At 38.5% G+C, this 16,878-nt stretch overlaps 2 long non-coding RNA genes across 7 annotated transcripts in view; one reads left to right on the forward strand and one right to left on the reverse strand.

Moving 5' to 3' along the window:
- The window catches only part of LOC136283130 (uncharacterized), a 76,226-nt gene that overhangs the window by 42,829 nt on the left and 16,519 nt on the right, over nt 1–16,878 (reverse strand). For 2 of the 4 annotated variants that reach the window (XR_010718580.1, XR_010718578.1), the window contains exon 5: nt 7,701–7,800. The exons of the other annotated variants lie outside the window; for them this stretch is intronic. This is a non-coding gene — a long non-coding RNA (uncharacterized lncRNA). The remainder of the gene's footprint in view (nt 1–7,700; nt 7,801–16,878) is intronic. 4 annotated transcript variants of the gene reach the window in all.
- On the forward strand, nt 2,398–10,164 carry LOC136283131 (uncharacterized). Of its 3 annotated transcripts, none has more exons than XR_010718583.1 (7): nt 2,398–5,075; nt 5,451–5,483; nt 5,790–5,815; nt 7,730–7,793; nt 8,529–8,557; nt 9,479–9,515; nt 10,069–10,164. It is a non-coding gene; the product is annotated as an uncharacterized lncRNA (long non-coding RNA). The 3 variants fall into 3 exon arrangements; XR_010718584.1 differs by having other exon boundaries at nt 2,398–4,387; nt 4,709–5,075; nt 8,529–9,515; XR_010718582.1 differs by having other exon boundaries at nt 8,529–9,515.

A 16,878-nucleotide genomic window follows, 5' to 3' on the forward strand; every position in this document is an offset into this window, starting at 1 on the left:
GCAAAGGGTTCGAATAAGGAGATTTGAAAGACCTTTAAACCGTTTGACGGTTAACGTCGAGCAGCTCTATTGATGGTTGACCGCTGAGCGCGCCACTTTTCTTTGAGGTAAGCAGCTATATGGTTGACATTCGCTTATGATGATTCACGTAAAATCTCGAGGTTCATAGTATACTCAGGCAAGTAAGGAGAAAGAGGAATCAATCCATTAACCTCTTAGAGTGACTAGCAGCTAGTTTCTCCTTACAATATCACCCCTGAATCCCACATTAACGTCACGAGAATAAAGGAAATGATCACCAACAAAAGAAGCTCTTGATTGTTAGACAGCTTTTCCTTGTTAGGATCTTAGGAAATGTATTGGGAATAGTATGGAGAATATTCATTTTGATGTGAGGGTGTAAAGGGTTAAGAAGAAAGCGACGCAAGACGAGGACTTTTGTCACGAAAGTACATTATCCGCTCCCACTTCAAACCATACAAACTCTCTTATAAAAACGTAACAACTTGCTTAATGACTGCCGAACAGAGGTTGCCGACTTATAGATTTACGCCAAATGTTTATTCATTCGCCACTGCGCTCCAAACGGTCGCAGCTTGGAGTGCTGACTTCATGAATAACAACGCTCTAAGTTGCAACCAATTTCTCATCATGACGACTTGCAAAAGATTTGGCAACTACATTTGCAACCCAAGACACTAATTTGGCGACCCGACTATGTTGGGCGGTCATGAAGTTTCTTGAAACTTCTTTATAACTTAGTTTTTACGTTCTGACGTCAAAGGAGACAATCGTTTACATGAAATATTATTTATATTTCGTCGTGTTGCTCAAAAAACTTTGCAGCTTTCCTCTAAGTTGCGTATTACAAGTTCGTACGTTAAAATTGTACAAAGTAACTATTTCTTCCGACCAAAATGTCATTTCCGGCGACAATTTTGGTGATTTAGCTCAGTGAATGGCGACTTTGAGAAGAAGTGGAACTTGGAGTCCAAGAGAGTAACGCATTTCTTTACCGTTACTCTAAACACAGGTATTATAGCTGGCTAATTTAAACACCACGCACACCTTATTAAAAATAAGCACCCAATGGGTACACGAGTCTACCGTGCTCTTTGTTTTTTACACTGGGCCTCAAATATCCTCTAAAGAGGCTCAAATATCCTGTTACAAGGCACATTTCTCCATATGTGGATTTTCTCAAGCGCCGCATTTAGTTAAAAAGGTCTTTTAAACTCAACGCAAACCCATGAGGATTCATTTTGCAAAGCTTAAGGTGATATGGCTGGAAGCAATTAGGGGGTGATGTGACTCATGAAACCAGCGGTGTAGCCATGACATGTTACCACTTCATCCAAAACTGCTACTAAAAACCGGAAAAAGCTACCAGAACTAGGCATAGCGCTTAGTAAAAAGTTTAATGAAAGCTGTGATAAAAGTTACGATTGTGCAACTAAAAATGAAAATTACCACTACCCTGATGAAATTGAGCTCGACTATCAGAGAAGCAAATGAATAAAGGGGGTAAGTTTCGATAGAAACTGTGGTGCTGCGTTGGTGGGAGAGTATAACAGGGTAATTTAGTATTATCAACTGAGTTGATAACGCAAATTGACCACCGTAAAGAGTTGAAAGGCTAACGTTTCGCGAGCTAGCCCTTCGTCAGAGCGATTGGAGGAATTGTGGATTGTGTATGGGTTTATAGTCACAAAATGAAGCTACGCTATTGGTGGGGATACGCTATTGGTGGTGATTTCTGAATCGGAAAGTGGTAAAATTTTTCTGGAATGGTAAATACAGTTTTGAGGCTTTCAGGCGACGAGTCGCTGGTAATTTGAGAACCGATAAGTTGGTCGAGGTTTTGGGCCTTATTTGGTGCAAATGGTTAAAAAGTTTAGAATTGACATCCTGAATTTTGGCACGAATAGACTGTACTAGAACGGCTGGACAGATTTTGGAAAGCGGCAACGAAGAATTTGTTCGTTGAGTTCGTAACGTTTTTGACACAGCTCTGATTGTGATTCTCATAATATTACGTGAAAAAGAATTTTGAGCGCACTGAATTTGGTGACGATATTGATTAGAATGAGAAAAAGATGCATAAATATTAGAGCGGAAACTCTAAGGGATCTTAAGGGTTAGAAAAGCATCCACTTGCAAACGATGTAAACAAACGTGAAAATAAAACTGGCTGTGGGCCACTGATAGAGTCAGAAAAGGAATTAACGTAATGTATAATAGCAATTTACACTGTATAGCCAATACCATGTGTGCTTGGCGCAATGGATTGTGCTTCCCCTTATAAGCGAAAGGTTGAGGGGTCGACTCCGGGTGGGAGCAGAATATTAAACGTTTTTTTCTTTTCCCTATTTTTTTTTTAATGCATTCTTCAAAAACATAAGTTTTCCTCTTTTCATCCGGAATATCACCTTTTTCGAAACAGAAACGGCATTCTAGAAGCAAATTACCGAAGCAAAGCGTTTGTTTTTCCTTTTCCGCTTCTGAAAAACGAGGTGGTTTTAATCATTCCATAATACAGTTCATCGATATCGTAATTTCTTAGTGATCGAGTATTCAGATTCCGGATCAACAAGGTTTAGAAACAAAGCCTAAAAATACTGAAATGTCAGACGGCTTGTCGCACTCCAAAGTATATTTATCCGAGCGCCTCGTGTGCGCAAAATTTGTTTAAACCGTTGTTGAGACCTCATGCACGCAGTCTTAATTTCAATCGATTTTTCATCCTCCAATAAAAACTTTCTGTCCTCAGCTCTTGACTGTCGGTTAAATTCACGTCAGTTCGCAGCAGACTGTTAAAATTTCCCATGCAAGAATTCAAACTGAACATGCGAAAGCCTTAGACGCTAGCGGACTTACCATAAAGTTAACAGGAGTGGAAAGAAGAAGAGGAAAGAAGTGACTGAGTGATGGTTGCAAGGAGTAAATTTTAGGTCAAAACAACAACTCCGAAATTTGCCTACAGCCATTTTCCCACACAAGTTACTACAACAAAGTTTGCATATGAGGCCGCTACGAATGATGACAATGTTCACGGACGGACTAACGGCCACGACAAGAAGGAATTAGCCTACGTGTAGCCGTACCCTACCCTCCTCCCTCCCAGGTAAAACGGATGCTAATCGCGTTCTGTGAGGTCACCTTTTACATGAAAATATGTGACTTTTTATTGGTTTACCCTTATTGTCGATTCCTTCGTCAATTCGGTTGGCTAGAATTGGTTATTTATTTTCATACTAACGAACAAGATGGTGAACAAAATGCTCTCATGCTCAACTTTTCAGACAACAGCGATCTACGACGAGGTTTTAAGGCAAGTTTGCGCGACTTTTGGGATAAAGACATTTCAAGAAGAACAGCAGAAAGCCATAGATAAGTTTTTCGAAGGTAACGATGTCTCCGTTTCGTTGCCAACTGGCTGTGAAAAATCTTTAATATATCAAGTAAGCGCCAGTGATCGATCGCCTCTCTTCTCTAGAAGAAAACGGTCACTACACTTACTGTGCCACCCGTTAAAGCTTTCACAGAAGACCAGGAGCACATCATAATTTCCTTGGGCCGAGAGGATTGTCGGCCTTCAACTTTCGGTCTCTTTGCGAACGGTGCTGCGAAGCTATTAAATTAAACTGAGCTAGTTGCTTCTTGGAGCGACTGCTGCGACTGAGAAAAGAGTCGATCCTTCTTCACCCTAACAGCGTAACTATTTCTTAAAGAAATCTGCAACAGTCTTGAGATTCTACAGCAAATGGTCCAACCTTTTTCGACGACCGTGGCACTGTTTACAAATGAAAACAGAAACCGCGTGGACGTTGAAATTTAGTTTCGCACGCGCGATACTAATCGAACATCGTCCTCTTCTTACTCCAAACCGAAAATCGCTCATAATCTTTTCCTATATCCTTAAAACCAAGTATATATTTGAACTCAGACGCTGAATTGCAAGTTCACCCGAAAAATGGAAAATGAATTCACTTCAAAGTTGTTGTTAATCTCAATAACCTTCACGCTAACACCTGCCAGTTCGCAAAAAAACTTCCTAAGTAACATTATTTTGCATAAATTAGAGTGACGTCACGGAACACGACTGGCTTCCGTTTCATCTTGGGGGAGGGTGCGGCTACACGTAGACTAAAATAAAACTTAGTCAGGAAATGTAATCTTAAACGTCACGTGATCAACGATTTCCGAAGCAAACATAACGGTCAGCCTTCAGGTGTTATGCTGAAGACAAAATCGAAGAGGGAAAAGTAACCGGCCTCCAACAACCTTAATTCCGCTTTCCTCTAAGCTGGCCTCCGGAAAGATAGAAATCGTCCATCACCATGGCGGGGAAATTGAAAACAGTACCGTCATGAAACAAACGTCGCTAGTGAGTACTTAAGATTGCAATCTGAAAAATAATGAGACTACTTTTTGCGCACTTTTACCTTAGATGATCGGACGGAATCCTCTCATTTTAGTGCTGCTGTGTTTTGCTACAAACGAATAATCGAGAATGCGCGCCCGGGAAGGCAAAATAGGATTTCCGTTTTCCTTTGGTGGGTTGGAGAGGTTTGTGTTCGAATTTTAGATATCAGTGTAGAGTACGATTGATGAATATGTGAGTCTATTGCAGATTCAAGTAGGCTTATGATTACTGATATAAGCTGACTGAGCAGTATGCTAAATTGCATTGATTTCTATCGTCCAGGTACTCTAACCAGCCTCTGAAACCCGCTAGGATGGCTGTGATCAATTCAATCACAGATTCCTGTAACCCACCAGGCCGACCAAAGACGGTGACCTTGTAAGAAACGACTAGCAAAAAGTCAAAGAAACACGGTTTAGGTTGCTAGGACCAACGTTCTAGCAGCACATCGCTTAGCGTGCCATAAAACATAGCGTGAGTCACGCAAGTCACGCAATGCAATCCTGAGAGTTGGGGCTAATATGGGTGCATAGTTGCACCAATCGCAGTGCGACTCGTATGCTCGTGCGAGGCAAAAGGCTCTTTCATCCGGGTCGTTTTCAACATTTCCTTGATTGAGGAAGACGTCGATCATACTTCAAGCAAATAGGTGAGTTCCCCGTGAGGAATTGGCACTTCACCAATCGTCATTCTCTAAAGTGCGTTCGGTTCTATACCATCGGACTCAGTTTTCATCTTACAGATATTGATAGAGCAAACAACCACACAATGCACACGTAAAGTACAGTTTTAAAGCAGTAGATAAAGTCGCACCCTAATAACATATTCATTGTTAGGAAAACTCAATTAAAGTTAATAGAGTAATCCAGTATTGTCAACTGGTCACCATAAAGAGTTTAAAAGCTAAATGATTCGAGCGTTTGCTCTTCATCAGCATCTTAACCTCTAATCTCCATCTCACCCTAACCTTAACAAATTGCCTTTACAAAAAAGATTAGACTCACCAACTCGTCTTCTTTTTCAGCTTAAGTCTCGAAACATGGATCAAAGGGAAATGGTGAGTAATTAGTAACTGCAAAAGCAACCAAAGCATATTTAGGCACACAATAAAAAAGTACAGCCATTAAACAATAAGCTCCCGCCTGTTGTATACCACGTAACTAATTATATACCCCCGTTTGCCACACGATATAAAAATACCTGTCCCTAGGGTTTTGAACATTGTTACATTCGCCAGTAAATCGATTCTAGAGTGTACTTAGAAGCCTGAGAAAATGAAATGTTTTGATTTTCAATATGTAAAGAGCAATTGTGCTAACGAGTCTTCGCAAATTGGACCAATTTTGTCTTCAATTAATTTCAGCAAACTCAAGGCCGATTGCGAAATCCGTAAGTAAATATCCTTTACTTTATTTCCCATTTACACGAACAGAAGTGTTAACTCCCAATCCACTTGCTTACTCAAATATACGCAAAGAAGCAAAGATTGAGTTTTACGTTCACGAATACTCTAGAGAGTTACTGCACCACCTAATATGAAATGATCATCTTTAGTGCAGTTGACCCTCTTGCTTTAAATAATTGAAATTGCTGATAAATCGACAGCATACGAAAAGGTTATTCAAGACAACAAATGTCGAGTAATTCTGTCCCAACGTCTGAGCAAGTCACATTAACAACAACACAGGATTTTAAAACTGCTTAACAGTACTCTCACTAACTCGCCGATATTTACATGTATTTAACACTCTTAAAAGCACTAGATTCCTCAAAGCAATACATAATTGTCTATAAATTTCAATTTTTACCCATTTCTTATAAAATATTAATGACTGAAATTTGCTTTGTACTCAAACATCAACTCTTAGTTAATATTCATTTGTGTTCCCATCATTGTCATACAGTCAAACCTGTATTAAGCAGCACAGTATTAGGCAGTCACCCTCTATTAAGTTGTGGGTTGTTAAAGTCCCCAGTTTGTTTCCCATCAGTCATGGTAATTTTCACCTCTATTGAATGGTCAAATCTATGAAGTGGTCATGGTCACCTTTGAGTGAGTCCCAACAGCCTGTTTGTTTTGTTTATCACCTGTATTGTCTTCCACCTTCAACCCCTAAGACTGACCAGCATCTAATTTCTCCTTACAATATCACCCCTGAATCAAACATTAAGGTAATGAGAATAGGGAAATGATCATCAACTGAACAGTCAATTAAAGCAGAACCATTTAAATAAAACTAAGGATTATCTTTCAGGTAAAATTCAATTCATGTTTTTCTCTCAAAATTTTTTTTTTAGTATTTTTGAGCAAGTGTTTGTATAAGTAATCACATGCTTTTTCTGATGCAATTTGGAATAAATGAGCACATTTTTTCAAAGACCACAGATTGCACTCATACATAAAAAAGTTCAAAGTCTGGCTAAACAGTTCAAGGAATCAGAATGCCTGGTTTGTTACTTCGTTGCACTGAATTAACCCTCTTCTGCATTGAATTACCTGAAAACTGCATTTATCTTAACCAATCAGAACTGAGTAATTTCTTCATGTATATCATTGGTACATTAAGTGGTCAATTATAGCATTTTTATTAATCATTTTTTTATCACCCCTCTTCTGTGGAAACTGTATTTAGCAGTCAACCTGACCCATTCCCCAAGGGTGACAGCTTAACCCTTAAACTCCCAGATCAAATTGGTAATTCTCCTTTCTGTCAACCATACAATTCTTATCATGTTAGTTCAGAGAATTTAGTATTGAATCAACTAATTATCCCCAAATTGATATATTTCTTAATTCTCATCACCTATCTGGTTGACATTGTTGTGATAGTGTAAGGAGAAATTCTGTCTTGGTCACTCATGGGAGTTAAAGGGTTAAAACAGGTTTGACTGCATTACAAAAATTTAAAATCAAGTAGAGGGCAGGGAGGGAGGTCTACACTTGAATTTTTTCCTAGTATGCAGATTTCTCATTCATGGAGCAGCCTATTTGAGGATTCATGGCAATCATCCATGCTTTTTCAAAAGTTTTTTCATTCAACACAGATTATCACCAAATATAATTATACACCTTTTATTGCTGTTGTAGAATTCCATTTTAAACAAATTTCAGGCATCCCACATTTTTAGTAAACACTTGCATTTGTATGTTAAATATGTCCTGGCTTAGTATAACTTAACTGTAACTACATGTATAAGGAAGCTAATGGTGTAAAATTATCAATCTGATAGTTTTAATTTCTAAAATTATAATTTACATGGCAATTGTACTTACTGTGTCCTCCATGACCTACATTCTTCTAGGCCTCTAAGGGATGAGTTGGTCTGGTGGATCACATCTCATGATCCAATTTTCAGTTTAGAAGAGGTAAACACTAAAAAATAATGGTAAACTGACTTAAAATATGTCATACCCCTTCACTCCCAAGATCTCATTAATGGTTTCTTTTTACTGTTTGCTTTACAGTTCTTATGATGTTGATTCAGAGAATTCAGTTTTGAATCAATTTATGGTCCCCCAATTATAGTTTTTTTTAATTCTCACTAGTTTTCTGCTTAACCCTTTAACTCTCAAGATCTGATTGTTAATTCTCCCCACTAGCTGCAACACATTTCCTTGTAAATTAGTTATGAGAACTTGGTGCCAGATCAAGATAGCAGCTTCTACCTGATAAGTTTGAATATTCTCATTACCTGTTTGCTGAGTAAGGTATAGATATTGTAGGGAGAAGTTTTATGTTGATCACTTCTGAGAGTTAAAGGGTTACTATTGTATTGATGTTGCAAGGAGAAATTCTATCACTAAAAGGAAGGGATAATTACATGTACTTGTCACAGAGGCTTTGTAATTATCTAACTGAGTGAATCAAGCAACACCCTCATCCTTAGCATCCTGGCAGAGGAACTACAAACTTACTTTGATATCAAACAGAATATTACTTTTGACTTTGTATAGTGTTTCAAGTGAAAAGGGAATACATTAACCACATTGAACAAAGGAAAAAGTTAGTAATTTCACAAGACCATAGGCACTTGGGTATTGATAACTAAGATTTTGATCAAGTGCATAGATTTAAATTCATGTTTCATTCTTCATTAACAGGAAACAACCAAAGGTGAAGATAAATTAAGGTAATGTAAGGGTGGAAATGATGAAAAAATTTAACTACATTTCATATTGTATGCTGGATGTACATCCCAGCTGAACTGTGCAGGAACCAATTTATAATTCTTCAGAGAAAAACAATTGACTTTCTAACTGCCTTGCATAGACCCAAATTGTATTGAGGTAACAGATGTGTATGGAACTGATTTTGACTTCAAAAATTTCAAGTGCTTGTGTTCATTTATAAGCCATGATCTCTTCACAAGGATACCTATAACAGTGGTGGTTGAAATCCAAGAAGCAGAATATTTTGCCCCCCCCCCCCAAAAAAAAAAACAACAACAACACTTCAGAAGTCATTTATGGTGACATGTCATAATTGGCTATTCACTCTTTGGCAGGATAAAGAATTCAGTTTGAATTACGTTTTTGTAAATAACTCACATGACTTTCGATATTTCACATAACTTTTTTTTAGAAACTGGAGCTAACACAGAAATGTTTAGCTTCATATAAAAAAGGTGGTCCTTGAAGGTATGCCATATCCTTAACCCTTTAACCCCCAAGAGTGACAAGCATCTAATTTCTCCTAACAATATCTCCACTGAATCACACATTAATGTCATGAGAATAAAGGAAATGACCACCAACCAAAGAAGCTCTTGATTGTTAAACAAATTCTCTTTATCAGCACCTTAGTAAATATACAGAGAACAGTATGGAGAATATGAATACTGATGTTAGGGTGGAAAGGATTAAGGGATCTAGTTTTAAATGATTTATATGACGCAAGAAGGGATGTATAAATTTGTCAGGGTCTATGAGCCACTGTCTGATAGTCTTCCAATTTCCTTTGTACCCTGAGAAATGCCCCTTAACTCTCTTATCTACATCAAGTCATTAACTAGTTAGGCATTAACCCACTAATCCTAATTTTTTTATCTCAGGAAAATGATAGCTATCTGGCTATCAAAAAAAACCAAGGTAAGATATGTTTATGATACTAATTAATATCATTATTCATACATGTAGTTCGGACATGGGATGCCTAAATAAATATTGCTTTTTAAGCTCACATGGCTAATTTATTCAACTTTCAATTTAAAACAAAACTGGAAATTCTTCCCTCATTACAGAGTAACCCTGTTTCTATTCCTACAAAAGAGCAACCCAAGCAACATAGCACACCCTTTCCCCTTACCATTCCCCATTACACTGACCACTCATCCTTAGAATAGACCTGCTTAGCCTTTAACTTCCTGAAGTGATTAACATGTAAGTTCTAGCTTTAATATCTGTATACCACCCAGCAAACAGGTAATGAGAATACTCAAACTTATCAGTTAAAAGTTTGTATCTTGATCTAACACCCAATTCTTCCAACTAAATAACAAGGAGAAGAAGTGTAGCAGTTAGAGGGGAGACTTGAAAATCATATCTTGGAAGTTAAAGGGTTAACATGCCGGATTCTGTCAAATACATGTATTGAAGTTGGTGTCACAAAACAATAAATTCTTTGCTTCTTTTACCAAAATAGGTGATCCCACCACTACTTTAAAAGCACAGACCAAGATATTGTTTTCCCTCATTCTTATCAATAATATTGTTGTAAGCTTGTTTAACATTAATAAAAAAATTAACCATCCTACTCAGTTGCAGTCTGATGCAGTGTGATTATGTATTTGCTTACTTTGCAGAAGTAATCTATCATCACAACATATTTCCTGGTGCAACCCAAAGCTTTTAAGTGGATAAACATTAAGAAACACAAATGTTTGCAAAGATGATGAAACATCATCACCAGTTCACACACATAACAAGGTTTCAGTAACCCAAAAAGAGAAAACAAATGATCAGTAACAATCTTAGTAAAAAATTACAAGTAAAAACAAAAAAGGAAAAGGAAGAAACCTAGGATACAAAAAAAATTATTTTACAACTACAGTAAGTGTGTGTATATCAACATAGTCACAGCTAAATCCCCAAAACCGAATTCAATAGAAACACAATCATAAAATAACCTAGAAAATCCGCGTGCTCTCATAAGTCAATATGAGTGTTTTAACAATAACAACAATCATCCTTTAAGTCTAGACCCTCTTCTCTTAACCAAAGCCATAAAACTTACATCCGAGTAAAAATGAAACAATGATTCATTTCACCAAAGGGAAGGTTTGAATCTGCGTAACAGCAGTGTTACTCGGTCTTAATGGCTTCGCACAAAACTTTCGATTGCTTATATTTTTTGTCGTCATTTTCCCTTTGGTATTAAAATTACCTTCCTCGAAAAGAGTAGATCAACAGTTAACCTAGCCCAAATTCGTTTGTAAAAGTTGAACTCCACTGCTGAAGCGAATACCTCTTTGCTCTAACATTACTTTTCCATCTACTACGCGTGAGCAAAGCAATTCACTAAACTCTGCAATCTGATTGGCTCGGGGAACTGGCGGAATTTTCCCGTCAGGCCCAGCCCGCTTTAAATCAATTGGATCAGCAGGTCAAATGCCCACGATACATCATGCGACATGTACAACTCAACAGAAACTCACCGGCACTGTTGGAAGGAGTGCCAAGGAGCTAGATTTCCATGACAAGATTAAATTGACTTGCTGAAAGCTAACCAAGGTATGATTCCGAAAAGGCTCAAAATTCAGCAGATATTTGTACGGTGGGGGGAAACTTTGTGTCCACCTCCCACTATGCAAACGCTTGCAACAAGTTGCGACTTCAAAGGGTCGTACTTTTGTTGGTCACATCTTCAACACATGTCTAACAAACTTTACAATGTATGGATTATAAAAATCGTTCACAAAATTGTAAAAAATTATTCTATACCCTGTGCAGAAACGCAGCGCGTTTTCTCAACAGTACTAACCGAACTTAATAATTTTTAGGGTTAATTGAGGGGGGAAAGGGTTTTGTTTTGGTGAGATTAAGTGTTTTTCATTTTCGTGTCCTGTGAAAATATGACCTTAAGACCCCGTGAAATGAGAATGTTTTGCTTTTCGCGATATGAGAATTATCCTATTTTTCGTGATGCGTTATTTCTACTTTCTGATGTGCGTGAAACGTGCACAGGACCCTTCACCCCCTTCTTGATTGATTTATTACAATTGGATTTTCCATAAGAGATCGAGACAACAGGAAATTGCGGATATATCGCGCGCAACTCTCTGAGGAAGGCGAAGCGAAGCGAGTAAAAAAAATTCAAATCGGACAGTTCTTATGGCTTATGTAAACTATGCAGAAAAACTCGTTTGCCAATGAGACATTTGAGACACAATTTACTAATTAATCAGTCAGAACTTAGGTAAAATCTTTGGTAAGGAAGTTGTTCGGCTTACACTTTCAAATGGAAAAAACTGCCGTAAAGTAATGAGACATAACAAGTTTACATATACGTATGAGCCCGCGGATCAGTGTGCGGCTTTCTTTAACAACTTTAAAATCAACATGGCGGGAAACTAAGTTTTCTATCGGGCATTTATATTAGACTACTTTGATTTTAACGGCACATCAAAACGTGGCTTTGAAGCCAAACTGGTTTCCGGCTTTTCAAATTTGTCACATATAAGGTGTTATGTGAACTAAGCATCGGAAATGAACATCTATGAAGTGTAGGATCAGTACGGTACGGTTTTTATGTCAAATGCTTGACTGATTTAAAAAGTAGAAGAAACCTTTAAAGGGATTCAATCATATTGCAGTGCTTGTTCCAGGTGAGGTGAGCCTAAGTTTATTTTTCCATTTTGTTCCATTTCTGCTTTACCAAGCTTAAGTTTACGCTTTCGGTATCCATCCGTCTGTAATTCGCTTGTGCACCGTTGCATGTCCACAATTTCTGCCCAAAACAATATAACGGTGAAAATTTACATTAAAATAAATTGATTCACAAACCTATGTTTTGGTTTAAAAATTTTGCACCACCATAAATTATTCATCAAATAAGTTTTCTTGCAGTCTGTTTTTTATACAATTATTTGGTGATAGGACTTTGTCTCCTACAATCCAACACTGTGCTTAGTAATCTGTTCATGTTGTGAAAGAACATCCCAATAATGAAAACTCGTCCATGAAAAAACATATCTATTCCTGCTAGAACAAAGAATATAAAAGCATTGACGTCAAGATTATTAAGAGCGAAAACGACCCCGCTAATCTACGCCTTTATGAAGCATTTTACATTAGAAAGTGCAAGCTTACACTCAATTCCCGGGAAGAATGTAGTGAATTCGCATACCTTCTATTTTAGTATTTTATTTTATAGACCATTCTTTAGCGCTTTTAGAGGTCCTTTGTCTGGAGACAGTCCATCATTAGAGCCTTGTTTTCCATTCACAGTTTATTTCTATAGCTTTCATACGTAAGTCACATCTTTTAGACATTTCAACCTTCACTTTCTTTGTATATATATAGTGCACACGAATATTTTCTCATCCCTGATGATGCCGTTGATCGGCGAAAGCTTGGATTTTTTATTTTACTTTTTAAACAGCAATTTAAGGCCTCATGAGAACAGTTTTATATTACTAACTGTGCTTGTTGAAACCGCCTCACTCTCATGCCTAACACGAGTTGGATTACATGTAACACGAGTTTTCGAGTAGAGTTAATATGATTTGAGTTTCACCGATTTAAGCTGATTTTCTAACAAGCAAAGCTCGAGTGATCATTAAATTGCTCATAACTTCAAATTAGACTCATGCTAAGTGTTCAGTTAATATAAATCACAAATCCAATTATTCCTGTAATAGTATTGTGGCTGATACCATAATGCAAGAAACTTACTGATGGATTTTTCATGTTGCAAGTAAAAAAACAGTATCACACAGTATCTGGCCTATAGCTAAACTTGTTATACTGTAACTTTAGCAACAACTAAGTGTACTTTTCACAAAGTCTTTGAACAAACCAATATGTTCAATTTATTTTCATTTGTAAGCTACTGCTTGGCAACCTGTTCACACCAATATTTTTCCTTGAATTTGATTGGTTTGCATGTTGTCAGTTGTTAAATCTTATTGGCTAGTTGGTAGTAACATTTTGGCACAACAACTATTGACTGATTTACTGTAAGATCAGTGAAAAACAGAGTTCTGGTGAAGTATAGCCTAAAAAGGCATTGGCTAAGGACGTTATTGACCTTAATTTTCTGTCTTGAACATTCTGTTCTCCGTGTTGACTTTTGTTGGCTTAACTTTGCAGTAGGTATCAAAGTAGTGATCAACATGTCTGATCTGTTCTGTAGTTTCTTAAATTGTTGCTCACCCTTGAGGGTAATGTTTCCCTATATCTCATTGGTGGGTCAAAATATCATTTATTTCTTTTAATTACAATCCGACTCCTTTACCAGAAAGAAGAACCATCTAAAATTTGGCTTAATCCTAACACATGGCTTTGTAGCACAACTGGCAATATCCTGTGCCAGTATCTGGGAGATACAGTCCAATTTCGTTGAAGCCTTTTTTTTTTTTTTTTTTTTCATCTTTCCTACAATGTCTTTAATTGCAGCTCTTCTTAGAGAATCCTTCTTTGACTTTATGTGGGTAGCTTCCTTGACTCTTCGGGTGTACTAGTGTGAGTCTCGATCACTAAACTGTACATCGTTCCAAAGCGAGCGGTGGCCAGTCTTGTAGGCGTGCTCAGAAACGGCTGAGGTCTGGATACGGGCTTAACGTATATTCCTCTCGTGTTCTCTTTTTTTAGAGGGAAGCCCGAGTCCACCGCTCAGGACATAACAGGCGCTCTCTCAGCTGACGATGCCCGGGGGTGCTGAGTAAAATCAGATCAAACGCTCAGAGAGTCTTAAACAACATAAAAGACCGTCAACAACGCAAGTTGGAAATACTTGTGTGCGAGAAACTGGTCTCTGTTTCACAAACAAGAACAACCTATAGAGAAAGGTTTTTCGTCCTGTCACGAGCGTGGGACGAAGAAAAAATTTTGAGTCCCCATGAGGAATCGAACCTCAGACCTTTCCACGCTCCGATGCTCTACCATTGAACCACAGAGACTCAACGGTGAGCGAGGTCTATTACGAAGTTGATATGACACGCGTCCCGCATACGCGTCTTAGTGACGCATCAATGCTGAGGTGTCCCTGTTAAAGAAAGGATTGCATTTTGCCGTGACTCCTGCGAACATCCTAGCTACCGAGATCATCGCTAATGTTGAATCAGCATTAAGACCACACAATGCGGAACAAGCAGACAACGTCAGAAAAGTCGTCAACGATATCCTTACAGCCTTCAAGAGGACAACTCGATCATGATCCTCGGATGAGGGTCGCGCTAGCGTAGGCACATACCATGTTAAGATGTCAGCGCTGATCGGGACTGGACCATAAACGCTCATTAAGAAAGATCCGACCGACCGTCTGACCCGCAAACTGTCTGAGCAGCTGCTCTCCTTAAAGAGGAACGGGCACATATCAGAGGCTGTTTACGACAAGATCAGACCGCGACGTAAGTAACCACCCAGGATCTGTGGTTTACCTAAGATTCACGGGGCTAACGAACCGTATAGGCCTATTGCGTCCTGCGTAAACACCTTTGCGTATAACTGGTCTGCTTTCTAAGCTTACATTCTATTTCCCCTAAAAGGAAATTCAGATTTCACGCTGACCAACTGAGCTCACTTCTCTTCCACCGTCAGCAAGGAGAAGATTCAGAACCACAAGACTAATCATGTTGTCCTTCGACGTGTAGTCACTGTTCAGCAAAGTCTCCATCGAGGACGCCGTTGAAGCCGCACGACGAAAGTTCGAGTGTGACCCGTATTCAGACCACCCTCAATCAGTAAAGCGCGGTATTGTTAGGTGTTTGTATGACCGGGCGAAGCGTCTCGTGACAAAATCATCAGTCATCTCCGAGGAGAAGAAACATTTGTCATCAGCTCTTGTTTCCAACGGTTATCCCTCCTCCTTTGAACAGAAGGTTACAAAAATAAGAAACTGCTCCCTAAGCAGAGAGCATGTGACGCAGTTCAAGTCCACAGCGATTTTGTCCTATGTAAAAGGTGTATCAGAGCCTCTTCGCCGTTGTCTTACACAACAAGGCGTCAGCGCAGACTTGTTTTGAAAACAGTTAAGCTTTGAAGAGTTAATATATGCTAAAATAAACTTTTTGTCCGTAAAGACTACTCTAATTGCTCACTCACGTGAGTGATCAACCACAAAGCAAACATTTTGACCTGAGACTTTATGGAGTCATAAAGGCCGAATCTATAAAAGATAGTTATCAAGCATGCCTTTTTGGAAGGTGAAGGGAAAGCGTTGTTTTTTATTGGTATTGTTGTAATCTAGATCTCTACCGTTAGTTTTCTATTATTTAATGAGTTATTGGTTCTAGCACTAATCTTTAATCGTAGGCTAAAAGGAAACTTAATCAAGGAATCTAATTTTAAACGTCATGTGATCAACGATTTCCGAAGCAAACATAACGGTCAGCCTTCAGGTGTTATGCTAAAGGCAAAATCGAAGAGGAAAAAGTAACCGACCTCCAACAACCTTAATTCTGCTTTCCTCAAAGCTGGCCTCTGGAAAGACAGAAATCGTCTGCGCAAGTAGATTACAAAGAATTGGTCCATCATCACCACGGCGGGGAAATGGAGTACAGTACCGTCACAGAGCAAACGTCGCCAATGAATACTTAAGATTGCAATTTGAAAATTGATGAAACTACTTTTTGCGTACTGTTACCTTAAATGATCGGTGTGTGACCGAATTTTAGATATCAGTGTAGGGTACGATCAATGAATATGCGAGTCTATTGCAGATTCAAGTAGACTTATGATTGCTGATATAAGCTAACTGAGCAGTATGCTAAATTGCATTGATTTATATCGTCCAGGTACTCTAACCAGCCTCTGGAACCCGGTTAGGATGGCTGTGATCGATTCAATCACAGATTCCTGTAACCCACCAGGCCGACCAAAGACTTTGTAAGAAAACGGCTAGCAAAAAGTCAAAGAATACGGTTTAGGTTGCTAAGACCGACGCTCCAACGGCACATCGCTTAGCTTCATTTCAAACATAGCGTGACTTCAAACATAGCGAGTCGTGCAATGGAATCCTGGGAGTTCATAGCTTGGGGCTAATAGACAAAGAGGGTAAGTTTCTAAAGAAACTGTGGTGCTGCGTCGGCGGGAGAGTATAGCAGGTAATTTAGTATTAACAACTGAGTTGAAAACGTAAATTAGCCACCGTAAAGAGTAAAAAAGCTGACGTTTCGAGCGTTAGCCCTTCGTCAGAGCGATAGAGGTGCATACGCTAGGCATAGAGGTGGATACTGGCTAAAAGGCTCATTCATCCGATTGCTTTCAACGTTTACTTGATTGAGGAAGACTT

Source organism: Pocillopora verrucosa, chromosome 8 (genome assembly GCF_036669915.1).
Source record: "Pocillopora verrucosa isolate sample1 chromosome 8, ASM3666991v2, whole genome shotgun sequence".
Classification (NCBI taxonomy): domain Eukaryota; kingdom Metazoa; phylum Cnidaria; class Anthozoa; order Scleractinia; family Pocilloporidae; genus Pocillopora; species Pocillopora verrucosa.